We start from the raw sequence: 13,286 nt of genomic DNA, 5'->3' as shown, positions 1-13,286 counted from the left end.
AAACAAATCGCGGCGAGAAAAGTACAAACACGGCTTTAACGTGCGATCGCTGCCATTAATAGGCAAATCGACATATCTCAATTTCGCTGAAAGAAATTGACATAATTATGTTGATTTTGTCCAATTGGAGAACTTGTAATTGACATAAGTAAGCTAATTTACATAAAATCGACATAGTGACATTTCCAAGAAAAGTGAAGGCCGGTTGCAGCAACCAGTAAACAGTAATAAATTTGACACTAGTTTTCACATAATGAACATATGTCGATTTCTCCTAAGGTAATTGACATTATCTACATTTTACGAAAATTAGCTTACTTATGTCGATTAGTTCTGCTATTGGATGAAATCAACATAATTATGTCGATTTCACTTAAAGAAATTGACATATGTCAATTTGTCCATTTATGGCAGCGATCGCACGTCATGTTCGTCATACACGTCCTCTTTCTGTACAGTAAATATGCCGGCAAGTCATCGCGAGTGGGAATTGCACACAGCGTGTGTAAACCAGACCCATTTCCCCTCGTCAGAATGGTCAGAATCAAGTTTGATTGCATGTTTTGGGCTATATTGGTAAGAATGATTCTTTGTGTACATAAATATTCGATTCTTTCTTGGTCTGAGCCCGGGTCGTGAAGATGTGGATAATTATTATTTCACATGCATGCATGATGCATGCCATGTCGTCAGTACATGTAGCTGTCATGCCAGCCGTGTCGATCGCAATATCATGTACCATTATGATTAGTCCGAATAATCAGACCCAGAACAAAATATTAATTTCTGACATGATCTTGTACATTATGATATGAGATGAGATGACTTCCCGGATCCCTACAAAAATGATAATCATGAATTAAAAATGTCATGTCGACTGATCATATATTCACTGAACATGCTGAATGTAGGTATAAAAGGTGAATTCAGATTTGCCAAAACCACATCATTTTATCAAGTTAAAGCCCTTGAATAAAGAAAGCCAAAACTGAAAACCGTTTTGTCATAGCACATTCCGCAGCAAAGTTACATCTTGTCAAAGGTTGACTTTCATCAAAAATATTCAGCCAACTTTTTAAAATGCATCTCATGATATTTATCTTCACGACCCGGGCTCAGACCAAGAAAGAATCGAATATTTATGTACACAAAGAATTTAAGAAAAGTGACAAGGTTGGCAAACAATTCTAATATGAAACAAATTATAACAGATTATACAAGAATAACTGAAACTAGTAAAACAAAAATTGATTTAATATTTGTATCAAAACCAGAACTTATTATCTCATCTGGTGTTCATAGTTTAGGTCTTAGTGATCATTCATTAATATATGCTGTAAGAAAATGTAATAAGTTGAAACTTCCACCAAAAATTGTAAGATCCAGATGTTTCAAAAACTTTAATGAAGCAGATTATATTGATACAATCAAAAATATTGATTGGGGTAGAATTCGTAATATAAATGATGTCAATGAAGCACTTAATGAATGGCAGTCTTCATTCAATGCTGCCTGTGACAAGCATGCACCATTTAAGGAAAAGAAAGTTAAAGGTTGTTTACCTGAATGGGTGAATAGTGAATTTTGAGACTAAGTAAAGATAGGGACTACTATTTTTCAAAAGCACATAAGACAAATAATGCTGAAGATTGGAGTAAAGCAAAGTCTCTTAGAAATAAAGTAAACAATATGAAATATTCACTGAAAAAGAGTTATTGTAACGAGGCTATAAGTAACAACATAAATAATAGTAAAAATCTTTGGAAAACAATTAAGAAAATTATACCAAACAAAACATCAAGTATACCTACAGCAGTTGTTAAAAAGAATGGTAATTACTCAGGTAACAAAAAGGATATGGCAAATGAGTTCAATGAGTTTTTCACTTCAATAGGTAATGAACTTGGGAGTAAATTTAATAACAACAATGATAATTATGTATGCACTTGTAATACTATATGTTCTCATCAAAATCATAGTGTAAACAAATTTAGTTTTAGAGCAATATCTAATGAATTTGTTCTCAAACAAATAAGTAAAATGCAAAATTGTAAATCGTCAGGATTAGATCCATTCAATGTAAGGTTATTAAAGTTGGCTGCGCCTTTCATCTCAAAATGCCTTGTTCATATTTGCAACCTGTCTTTGAATGGGTCTACTTTTCCTGATGCATGGAAGAAGGCTAAAGTAACTCCAATATTTAAATCGGGTGATAAAACTAATGTTAGTAACTATAGACCTATCTCTGTATTACCAATTGTATCAAAGATCATTGAAAGAGCTGTCCATGATCAATTATATGAATATATGAGTAATGTAGGACTGTTATCAAATGCTCAATCAGGATTTCGTCCGAATCATTCCACAACAACAACCCTTCTAGATGTGCAAGATTACATTTTAAAGAATATGGATACAGGTTATGCTACAGGCGTTTTATTTATAGACTTAAAGAAAGCATTTGATACTGTAAATCATGATATTCTGATTAGGAAACTTAAACAATATGGGGTATATGGGGATGAATTATTATGGTTTAAATCATACTTAAACAACAGAGAACAAACTGTTAATGTTAACTCAACTCTTTCTGACTTTAGGCCAATTGATATTGGTATTCCTCAGGGCTCAATTTTAGGTCCTTTACTGTTTATCATTTTTGTTAACTGTTTACCTAATGCTGTGTCTGAATGTAAAACTGTAATGTATGCTGATGATACCTCTTTAATGTGTAAAGCTAAAAATGAATCTGATCTTAAAATTCAAATGGAGTCATGTCTAAGTAGGGTAGCTGAATGGTTCAAAGTAAACAAACTCACTTTAAATGTTGAAAAGACTAAGTTTATGATCTTTGGTACAAACAAAATGCTTGAAAAGTTCAACAATGTACATTTATTATATAACAACAATGATATTGAAAGAGTAGATGAGTTTAAATATCTAGGTGTAAAATTTGATAGCAAGATGTCTTGGTCAGCTCACGTTGATAATGTTAGTAAAACTATTTCCAAAAGAACTGGTATAATAAAACGTATAAAATATTTCCTTCCATATAAAACCACTGTAATGTTATCAAATGCTCTTGTTATTCCCCACTTTGATTATGGCAGCATGGTCTGGTCAAATTTTAGTGTAGAGTACCATAATAGGCTTCAGGTACTTCATAATAATTTAGCTAGAATAATTCTCTCAGCAGATATAAGGACACCAACTAATGATTTAATGAATACATTGCAGTGGGTTAAACTTGATCAAAGATGGCATAATACTCTATTAATGACTGTTTTCAAATGTTTAAAGAACGAATATCCATCATACTTATCTTCTCAATTTGATTTTGTTCATGATAACCATAATCATATAACTAGAAATCATACTTCTAATACATTGATTGTTCCAAAATTTAAATCAAATTCAGGTCAACGTACTTTTCACGTCAGGGCAGCCTATGCATGGAATTCTTTGCCACCGACAGTAAGAGCGCAGATGGAAAATATGACTTTAGGCCAATTTCAGTCAAAAATTAAAGAAATTTAGGCCTGTCTTTATCTACATTTTGTTCATTTGCTTGCTTATTTTGTGTATAAATATAATTATTGTATTTCTGTATTTTGAATCATGGTATTTATAATTTTCTTGTATTTGATGATACCATTATACTTTTTTTGTAATACTAGTATATTATGTATGCTATTTTTGTAAATATTGTGTATCGTAATATATTTTGTTGCTATAACATGTATACAATGAGGGCCTGCTTGAAAAGCAGTGCTTGTCACTGAAGCAGTATTACCCTCAATAAAGAAAGAATAAATAATAAATAATAATAATAATAGCGCAGCTTTTATGTAGAACTGCTATCAAAATCCCTCTAAAATTCCATGTGGAATTATCTCATCACAAAAAGAAATTGATATATTTGGGTCAAGTAAGTATAGACAACATGTTTATGTAGGTTTCTTTGAAAAATCTGTTCTTTTAATTTTATGTAAATTATGTAAAATTGTGTGGGACCCAGTTTGAGCCAATTTGGCTGACTAGCAAATGTGTTAACTGAGGTTTGCCTTTCATAGCTACTAAATGTCATGATAAATCAGCTGTATATGCACATATCATGTAAAATCCTAAAATTTGTTTGCGATCTTTGGTTTAATGTACTGCATGATGTACATGTAGGAAGGGGTAAACTTGTGTGGTCAGCAGCATTGCAGTGTGATGCCGGGGGATTCTCCGAGTCAGATTACCCCCCTCAAGTTGCCCCCCCCCCCATGGCAATTTTGTGTAAATTTCATGATCGTTTACCACCCGAAATTCATTTTTACCCTCAGTGTCCCCTTGCCCGAGAAGTTTAGCCAAGAATTTGCTCACTGATAGTCAGGCTCACATCACACACTATAGGTGGCGCTATTCGTCCATAGGGAAGTGGAATGTGCCTGTACGGTCCAAAAATGGCTTTACTGTGGGGCTCAATGGAAAAAATTACTAAAAATAAATTTTGACAACCAAAACCTAAGTGATGTTGACTTATGTTGGTACTGGCATAATAATGGATTGATAAGCTATCACATAGTGCAATCTATGTTCCACCAAGTGGACACTCGTTAAAGCTCAAGAGCAATTTGTGTGCAAATCAAGACCATCCAAAACAGCTTTCTTACAGTAAAGAATAGGAGGTCATCTGGGGTCACATACAGTAGTGTACATTGTACATGTGCCTGCTGTCACAATTTCACACACAAAATTTTGGACAATTTGGTGACACTATTTTTGTCTGTAACCAAGTTCAAAAGTATATGCACTAGAAACATGATTGACCCCTTATTGTTTAGGTAATTTGATTCTCTTTCAAATGAAAGAACTTTCAGCTCAAAATATTGAACTTCAAAATTTTATGAACATACCTATCACTGAATTCATATTCTAGCTAGAGTTCTCGAGTAAGTTCCCCCCTGGAAAAAAATAATGGAGCTGCCATGCCACTGGTGATCAGACAATATGTGCTGCAATTTTCCTTCCCCACAAAGCTATTGTAGATTCACAGATTTTCAGCAATTTTCCTATGGGATTTCCTAATTTTTGCAATCGATTGGTGGTAGTGGGGGGGCACATGCCCCAGTGCCCTTATGATGCGAGGCCACTCATTCTGACTTGCAGTGTACACAATATCATTGTAATTCACTAGCATCTGCAAGGAAACGGTTAAAATTACTTTCTAATTCTATTTAAAAAATTTAATGATTTAATACTAAATTGTTCTTTGTTTCCTTTTTACTGTATACACAGATGATTAACCAACCATGAAACGGCCTAGGGAGGCTTCAGACCGTCGTCTCATGGTAAATGGTGACCGGAGAATGTATATCCAGTTTTATGCCTTCAGCTTGCGAAATACCTCGACTTCATCAACGTAGCACCAATGATAATACCAGAAATCCCAATCCACTCTCTCTCAAAAGTACTATCAAAAAACGGTACATTATTTTTGTACTATCATATTATAATGGATTGCTTCCAGCAAAAGTTCTTCCCAAAGACTACACGCAACAACTGGAACTCCCTCCATGGAAGACTCTTGAGCTGCATATCATCACAATACAAATGTAGCAAAGTAGATTGGGCTCTTCTCTGACTTCAGCAACCACAGGGTGATGTTCCAGATGTAGTTAAATTGGAAAAAAAGGGTATCGTGCACTTTCGAAAATCACCCTTTAATCGATGTCTGCAGATCAGAAAACATAGCTACCATACATGATTCTATGTTAAAATATTAAAAAATGTCCTTATGGGTGAACAGGGGTCAATTTCCAACAACAGGGTCCAAATTTCAAAATTACTCGGATTTTGTCAAAAACTGCAAATATTATTTCGCTGGTGAGTCTGGTCCCAATTCTGACCTTTTTGAACTCAGGAACGGTATGTCACAGGTAGGTCAAACTTTTTCTAAATCGTTATGACCAGAGGAATGATGTGGCGTGTTTTTTGAAATCTGAGGAAGTTGGACATTTGACCCTGTTGTATGAAATTTGATCCCTAGGGACATTTTTTTGAATTTTTTAACATAGCTTACGCCTTACTGTATCATTTTCTGCACAATTTTTACGTCGATTAGAAGTTGATTTCCAAGAGTGCACCATACCCCCTCATGAAAACATTTTGGAGTTGCTTCCACCACCTACGCAAAAAGCTACAGCATGAACTTTTAATTTCACACAAATCAATCAGGTCTGCATACATGAATGGGAAATGAACCAATCGTATATCATTGTGTAAAATTACATACCAGTAATTCTCCTTTCATGTCTAATTGCCATGGCTCCCCTTGCATATTGCATATTGTGGAACCGTGCAATGGACAAATAGATGCAGTAGTTGTGGTAGGTCCCCCTACATGTACGTGTAATTTTCTATGAATTCTGTGAAAAAGGTGGAACATTGTGGTCTAAAAATATTATTTTGTTGCCCGCCACGACCGGTACAGACCCAAATTTTTTAAACATTCCAGTGCAAAAGAATACTGAATAGGGATGTACCATTTGACTTCCATGGGGGGCTGGAACTTAAGTTCGGGTCAGTTAGATTTTTTTTTTTTTTGCACTAGGTATTGGCCAGGATTTATAGTGATAGTGCGGAAAGTTTAAATTTTGTGCTTGTGTAGTGGGGGAAGGTTTAAAAAAATAGTCAAAAAGTGCATCCCTACAATATTGAGCCTATATTTTGCAATTTTTTTTTTCAGGATGAAACTGTTATCTTGTAAATATGGTACCGATTTGCTCATTTTGGTGAGGGCGCGCTCAAGTACCCTAGGCCCCCTTCCCAATAATCTAAGGTAACATTAATAATTTTAGGGTAAAATTCAAAAATTTAGGATAAAATTCATAATTTTAAGATAATATTCATAATTTTAGGTATAAGTGAAAATGTAAGGTAGAATTCATGTAAAAATGTATGCATTTCAAAATCTTGAGGGATGCACCCACCCCTTCAGCATTTCACGTTCTGCCTCAGGCCAAAACATTTGGGCCCCCCAGTATTAAATATGTGTTGCATAAAAATACACTCATGTACATTGAACATTAAAAAATAATATAACTGCAATTAAATATTAAGTGTGGAATCAATGTGTCTTTCAGTGTGTTGCAGTTAGTAGTGTAGCCTGAACTTTTTCAAAGAGTGGGGAGGTAATGATCAGAAATCAGAAACAGAAAGAGCCTAAAATTAGTGGGCAGCTTTCCCCCTTGCACCCTGGCTATGCAACTGGTGTGTTGTAGTATTGAGTAACTAATATTTGTTGTCCAACAAGGTTAGGGGTATTACACCCCTGACCAATTTTGTGCCTATTTTTGCATTTTTCTCAAAAATTATAGCACATTGGTGACAAGTGAGATATGTATATTATAAGGATTACAACTACTGCACTGAAAATTCAGCAACTCAAGGCAAGTAGTTATTGATTTATTGATCAAATACTGGTTTTCCCTCATGTTTTACTGTAACTCCACAACTGTTGTCTGTGTTGAAATAAAATTATTTCCAGTGCAGTAGGTGTAGTCCTTGCCCCTATAATATACATAGCTCACTTGTCATCAATGTGCTATAATTTTTAAGAAAAATGCAAAAATAGGCACAAAATTGGGCAGGGCTGTAGTACCCCCTTAAGGGCTGGTGCAATAATTATATATGACCTCGCGGGTGAATAATTAAACAGATTGGAGGGTAAATATGCATGCACCGCTCATGAAATATTTATAGAGGGGTCTGGATTCACTTTTTGAAAATTATCCTTCCCACCCTTACAAATAATTATTTTATTAGCCCAGTAACTGATATTAAAATGCGGCTGTCAACTGCAATCCCTGCCCCCCATACTTCACCCAGGCTGTCAATTGCAATCCCTGCCCCCACACTGCTGGTATAAATCGAAATAAAATTTTGTTATTAGCTAAGAAAAAAGGAAAGTAACGGTATGTTCACACATGAATTGAGATTACTAAGTACCCAGTTTATATGTGGTATTTTTATTTGGGGTCCAAAGGTCATTAAGGGGTCACTTCCGGTATAAAACAAAATACCTTCAAAATGCTACTTCTCCCACAAATTACATAGGACGGTGACGCAACTTGCACATGGTCATTTTCACGGTAAAGGGTGTATCTTTTGATTTTTAGGGTCAAAATTTCAAACCACTTAAATATGTTTCTGTTTACTGAAATCATGCATAGAAGCAACTTAAATTCAAGTAAAATAATGTTTCAAGGCTTAAACCTTTTGATTTCTAATAAAAAATTTGACATTTGCATAACATTTTGGTTAAAATCTAAGAAAAAATGTATTTTACATAACCTCAGAAAATTTTGACATGAAAGCTGGAATACATGTGAAATTCCATTCCAAAGTAAGTCAACAGATATAAGTTAAATTTTATACCATGTTTTGCTATGTTCGTAATTGCAGTTTTGAAAATTTTCAACATGAAGTGTCATTTACAATGGAAATTTCCAAACCTTAAACATATTTTTTAAGTTTTAATTGGGTTCCTAAAATAATTTGAATGTCTAACTTCATGTACAAATACTACTTGATGAAAGGAACCTCCCATCCAAGTTTCACAGAAATTGGAGTTATTTTTTAGAATTGGCAATTCAAGCGATTTGTGTTTCGGAGGCTTCAGTTAACAACACAGGTGATCATAAAAGTAAAATATTTAGCTAAGTACTACAAGTTGACATAAAAAATAGGTAAAAAATATCACAATTACCAATTTTCATGCTTTGCTTCTAAGTATTGAATTTCAGTTGTGACAAAAATTAAATTATGACAGCAAGTCATTTTTTTGTTTCGGAGGCTTCATGTTAACAATTGTTAAACATTGCAGAAGTAGTTTTTTTGAAAACAACAGTGTTGGGATCATCTAAGCTGTTATTTTCTTGTGTGTATTGAATCAATGATTCTATGCAGCAGATATTGTAGATTTATCACACATTAATTTTTTCACCCATTTGTTAAGTATGGTGTTTTTTGCATGTGAAGCCTCCGAAACAGGCTTTTTAAGGTATCAGTATATTTTTCAAACATTAACCATAATGTCAATTTTTTTTTTTTTTTATGACATTCTGCACATATCAAGTAATAATTACAATGCAGATATCAGTATGAAACACACCAATTTAGATATGCATAGATGATAATTAAGTTTACTGTTGTTTCGGAGGCTTCATTTGTTTCGGAGGCTTCAATTGTTAACGGAAAGTTTGTATTGGGTCCCATTTTCAAACGGTGATATATATCTCCACGATTTAAAAACATGTGACTTGAGGATCTACTTTGCTACATTTTGATAAATAGATTGGATGAGCTCTTTTATTTATATTTGCACAAGCTTGCTGAACAGTTTGTTTCGGAGGCTTCAAAAAAGTTAACGGAAAAACGGCTATTTGAAGTCAAGATTTTATAAAAATTTTAAAAGCTTGCAAATCGGCTAATTTTTGTTACCCATTTCAAGTTAAGATAACAACTGTTATAAATCAAGAAAAAGTGAAGAAATAACCAAGAATTATGAACCAAAGCTACACCCACAAAGTTTGTTAACAATTGTTAACGGAAAATGAAGCCTCCGAAACGACAAATATCGAAGTCCGGTTCTAAAAAATACAGGGCCGTTCACAATTAAATCTAATGTGGCAGTGTTTACTGAACATATGACTGTACTTTCAGGATAAGAACAATTATCCATGAACTAACTGAAGAAAACACAGGGTTTTACAAAAATGTTACTGTTTTTTATAGTTTTTCAAAATGGCAATATTAAAGGCCCATTCAGTGATTTGCTCATCCGGACGATCGTAAAAATCATCAAAATTCAGATTTTGGTACCTTTGTAATTGGCATAGATGTGCTAACATAGCCTGCTAGTGGTTCGGTCGAAAGCCGTGTATTTTAGACAAAATAAAGCATTTGCATGATTCTGGACTTTTGATACTGACAGTACAAAAAGTCCGACTCGAGATCGAAAGAAGCTCACTCTCCACGTACCAACACGCGTTGCGTATTGTTTCTACTACTTATTACATCAGTAGCTACTATTTTAAACAAAATACACAATTTTAACTGTTTTTCATATTTGAATTGACCGTTAGTTTGCCTCGGTGACCTTTAATTGCTTATTTTGTTTTCTACTACAAAAATTAAGCGTCTGTTTTAAATCAATTTAGACTCTACTTCCCCGTGTTAGAAACACTGGACTAGGAAGTTTTTCCAGTCGATTGGTGGCGCACTGTACGAAAATCTCGATTTTCTCGAGTCGATCTGAGTTGAAGTAGAAAACCTTTCTAAAACTTCTGTTTTTTTTTTTTTTTGTCAATGTATTCAGGGGAAAAGTGGTTTAATGAAATTCTGTAGACTTATTCTTTATTTCTAAGCAACTCTGACAAATTTCCATTTTTTTTTATTTTCCTGTGAAATCACTGAAAGGGCCTTTAAGTACATTTAAGCCTGCTAAAACTGAACACAGTAACTCCCAAAGCTGATTATGCTACCCAAGGTAGCTGCTAACTAGATGACTTATGTGGCCAAAAATTATGGAATTCTGTGGCTTTATTAGAACACTACGGATTAAAATGTTAAAAATCCAAAGTTACACCCTTTACCGTGAAAATGACCATATGCATTGCTATTACCCAGTGCCTATGAATCATACACAAATTTGAGGTCAAAGGTCATTAAGGGGTCACTTCCGGTATAAAACCAAATTCCTTCAAAAAAAAATTATTAGCTAAAAAAACAAAGGAGAGTGACGGTATGTGCACACATGAATTATATTTACCTAATGTATATGTGATATATTTTTATTTGGGGTCAAAGGTCATTAAGGGATCACTTCTGGTCCAAGACAAAAACATTCAAAATGTCCCTTCTGTCACAAATAACATGGCAGAGTGATACTATGTGCACACATGCATTGACATAAGGCAATGCATGTGGGGTTTTCGTAGATTTTGGGGTCAAAGGTCATTAAAAGGTCACAACACGGCTGTGTTCGTGGTCTTAGACCACAGCTAAGTCTAGTCTTTCTTCTTTCTTCTTTCTTCTTTCTGTCAACCATTACATTTGCTCTAGCACTCACATGCTTACATAGATTTTGACCTAACTTGGTCACAATGATCATTGACCGTGCCCCTACATGTCACATGAAACTTGTGGGGTCAAAGGTCACACAGGGGTCATAGGGGTCAAAAACGTGATTTCGACTCAAAATGCATCTTCTCCTACAAATTACGTAGAACAGTGACGCCACTTGCACACATGCATTGTAATTACCAAGTGTCTATAAGGTGTACACAGATTTGGGGTCAAAGGTCATTAAGGGGTCACTTCCGGTATAAATTGAAATATTTTCAAAAAATTTTATTAGCTAAGAAAAACATAGGAGAGTGATGGTATGTTCACACATGAATTGTGTTTTCCCAATGTATATATGGTTTTTTTTTATTTGGGGTCATAGGTCATTAAGGGGTCATTTCCGGTTTGAGACAAAAACTTTCAAAATGCCCTTCTGCCACAAATAACATGGCAAAGTGATGCCACGTACACACATACATTGACATTAGCCAATGTCTATGGGGTTTTCATATATTTTGTGGTCAAATGTCATTAAGGGGTAACAACACGGCTGTGTTCGTGGTCTTAGACCACAGCTAAGTCTAGTTAATATTATGTGCCAAAATAAATTAACACCGGTTAAGAAACATAAAATGACAAAATATTGGATATTTGAGCCGATATTACGCATATCCTAATTTAGCAATGAATGCTACACTATCGTATGTGGCACATACGATAGTGTTGCACTCTACACTAATTTCAATTTGAGTGTAACACTATCATATGTGGCACTTACGACATCTAAATCAGTAAATAATTCATCGATTTATTAACTTTAACACCATTTATATAGTTTATATTATTAAAATCAAATTGCTTTACATTCCAATGTTATTTTATGGCTACTTGAAACAAACAGCTACGCTAAACACAAAAATGCCACTCCTGTAAAACTGTCCAAACTGCACTTACGATAGTGTAGCACTCTGCCGACGACATTTCTTGGCAGTACATTTGTAAAAAACCCGTCTGGTGTAGTTCATCAGAGGTGTTGGGGTCTTTCAATTAAGCAGAAACCAGGAGGTCACGAATGTTGCGAGGGCGTTTGAATCCAGTTAAAGGAGGTTCAGAAAAGATCTCTTTCATAATGGGTGATTTATGAAGGATCTGAAGATGAGAGCGAATGATGCAGTGAAGGTGGGAGAACCTGGGGTTATAGGTAACGACGAGGGGGACCCTTTTGGTGGGTGATTTTCTCCTGTATTGAAGAAGCTCATCCCTCTGGCGGTCGTCGGCAAGCTTGATCTGCTTCTCAACAAGATCACGCTCGTAGCCCCGGGCAATGAGATTGTTCTTTAGGAACTCCATGTGTTCCTCCTTCTGTGCTTCCTCAGAGCATATCTTGACACGAAGGGCCTTGCTATAAGCCACACCTTAAAAAGTATGTGGTGGGTGACGTGACCTGGGAAACAAATACATTATGAGAGTCGATGGGTTTGGAGTAAAGGTGCGTTGAAAGTAATCCAGAGTCTAAGAAGATTCGATGTAGTGATGTTGTTGAACATAAAATTGTTCAACGTGAGAACAAGTTCCATGGGGCGGACCAGGTGGTCAGTGGGGGGATTATGAACAGTACGCGTGTTGAGAGCGATTTGGCTAACATGAAGACCGTCCCTGTGAACGATACTGGTATACAAGGACGATGCATCAGCTGTGCACAGCCTGGTGTTGGATGGAAACGGGTCGTGCTTGTTTAGTGTGATTATATGTGTGTGTGTGGGGGGGGGGGAGGGGTGCGTATGTTTATGTCAAAATAATATAACTTCGAAACATACATACGGCATAAACTTAATAACAACATACAGATGGCGCTATTGATTCATAATGATCACTTTAAGACCAGTTGTGGAATGATTAATATGATCATTTTATTATAGAGCGACTGGGTTGGTAAGACATGGTAATCATACGGCATTCTTCCTTTTCTTTGTTTGCAGGCTTGAATACAAAAGAAAGTGGGTGGTACTGTATGTCAAAAGTGGTTTCCATTCACTAACTATACATTGTGCAACTAAACGACGTGATATTAAACACACTAGACAAAGCAACACTTTTGGTATCCCATTTTAATTAATACGTAAAAAGTGACGTGATGTGAACAGGCTGATGGTATCCTGGCATTGCTAACA

General features: G+C 35.2%; 1 long non-coding RNA gene across 1 annotated transcript; it reads left to right on the top strand.

Annotated features, from left to right (window-relative positions):
• The first annotated feature begins 420 nt into the window (after positions 1-420).
• Positions 421-7,100, top strand: LOC140170270 (uncharacterized). Its single transcript, XR_011861514.1, has 2 exons — positions 421-576; positions 5,284-7,100. It is a non-coding gene; the product is annotated as an uncharacterized lncRNA (long non-coding RNA).
• The last annotated feature ends 6,186 nt before the right edge of the window (positions 7,101-13,286 follow it).

The sequence above is a fragment of the Amphiura filiformis genome, chromosome 14 (assembly GCF_039555335.1).
Source record: "Amphiura filiformis chromosome 14, Afil_fr2py, whole genome shotgun sequence".
Lineage (NCBI taxonomy): Eukaryota > Metazoa > Echinodermata > Ophiuroidea > Amphilepidida > Amphiuridae > Amphiura > Amphiura filiformis.
Note: the sequence above shows the minus strand (reverse complement) of the source record. Positions and strands in the feature narration are given on the sequence as shown.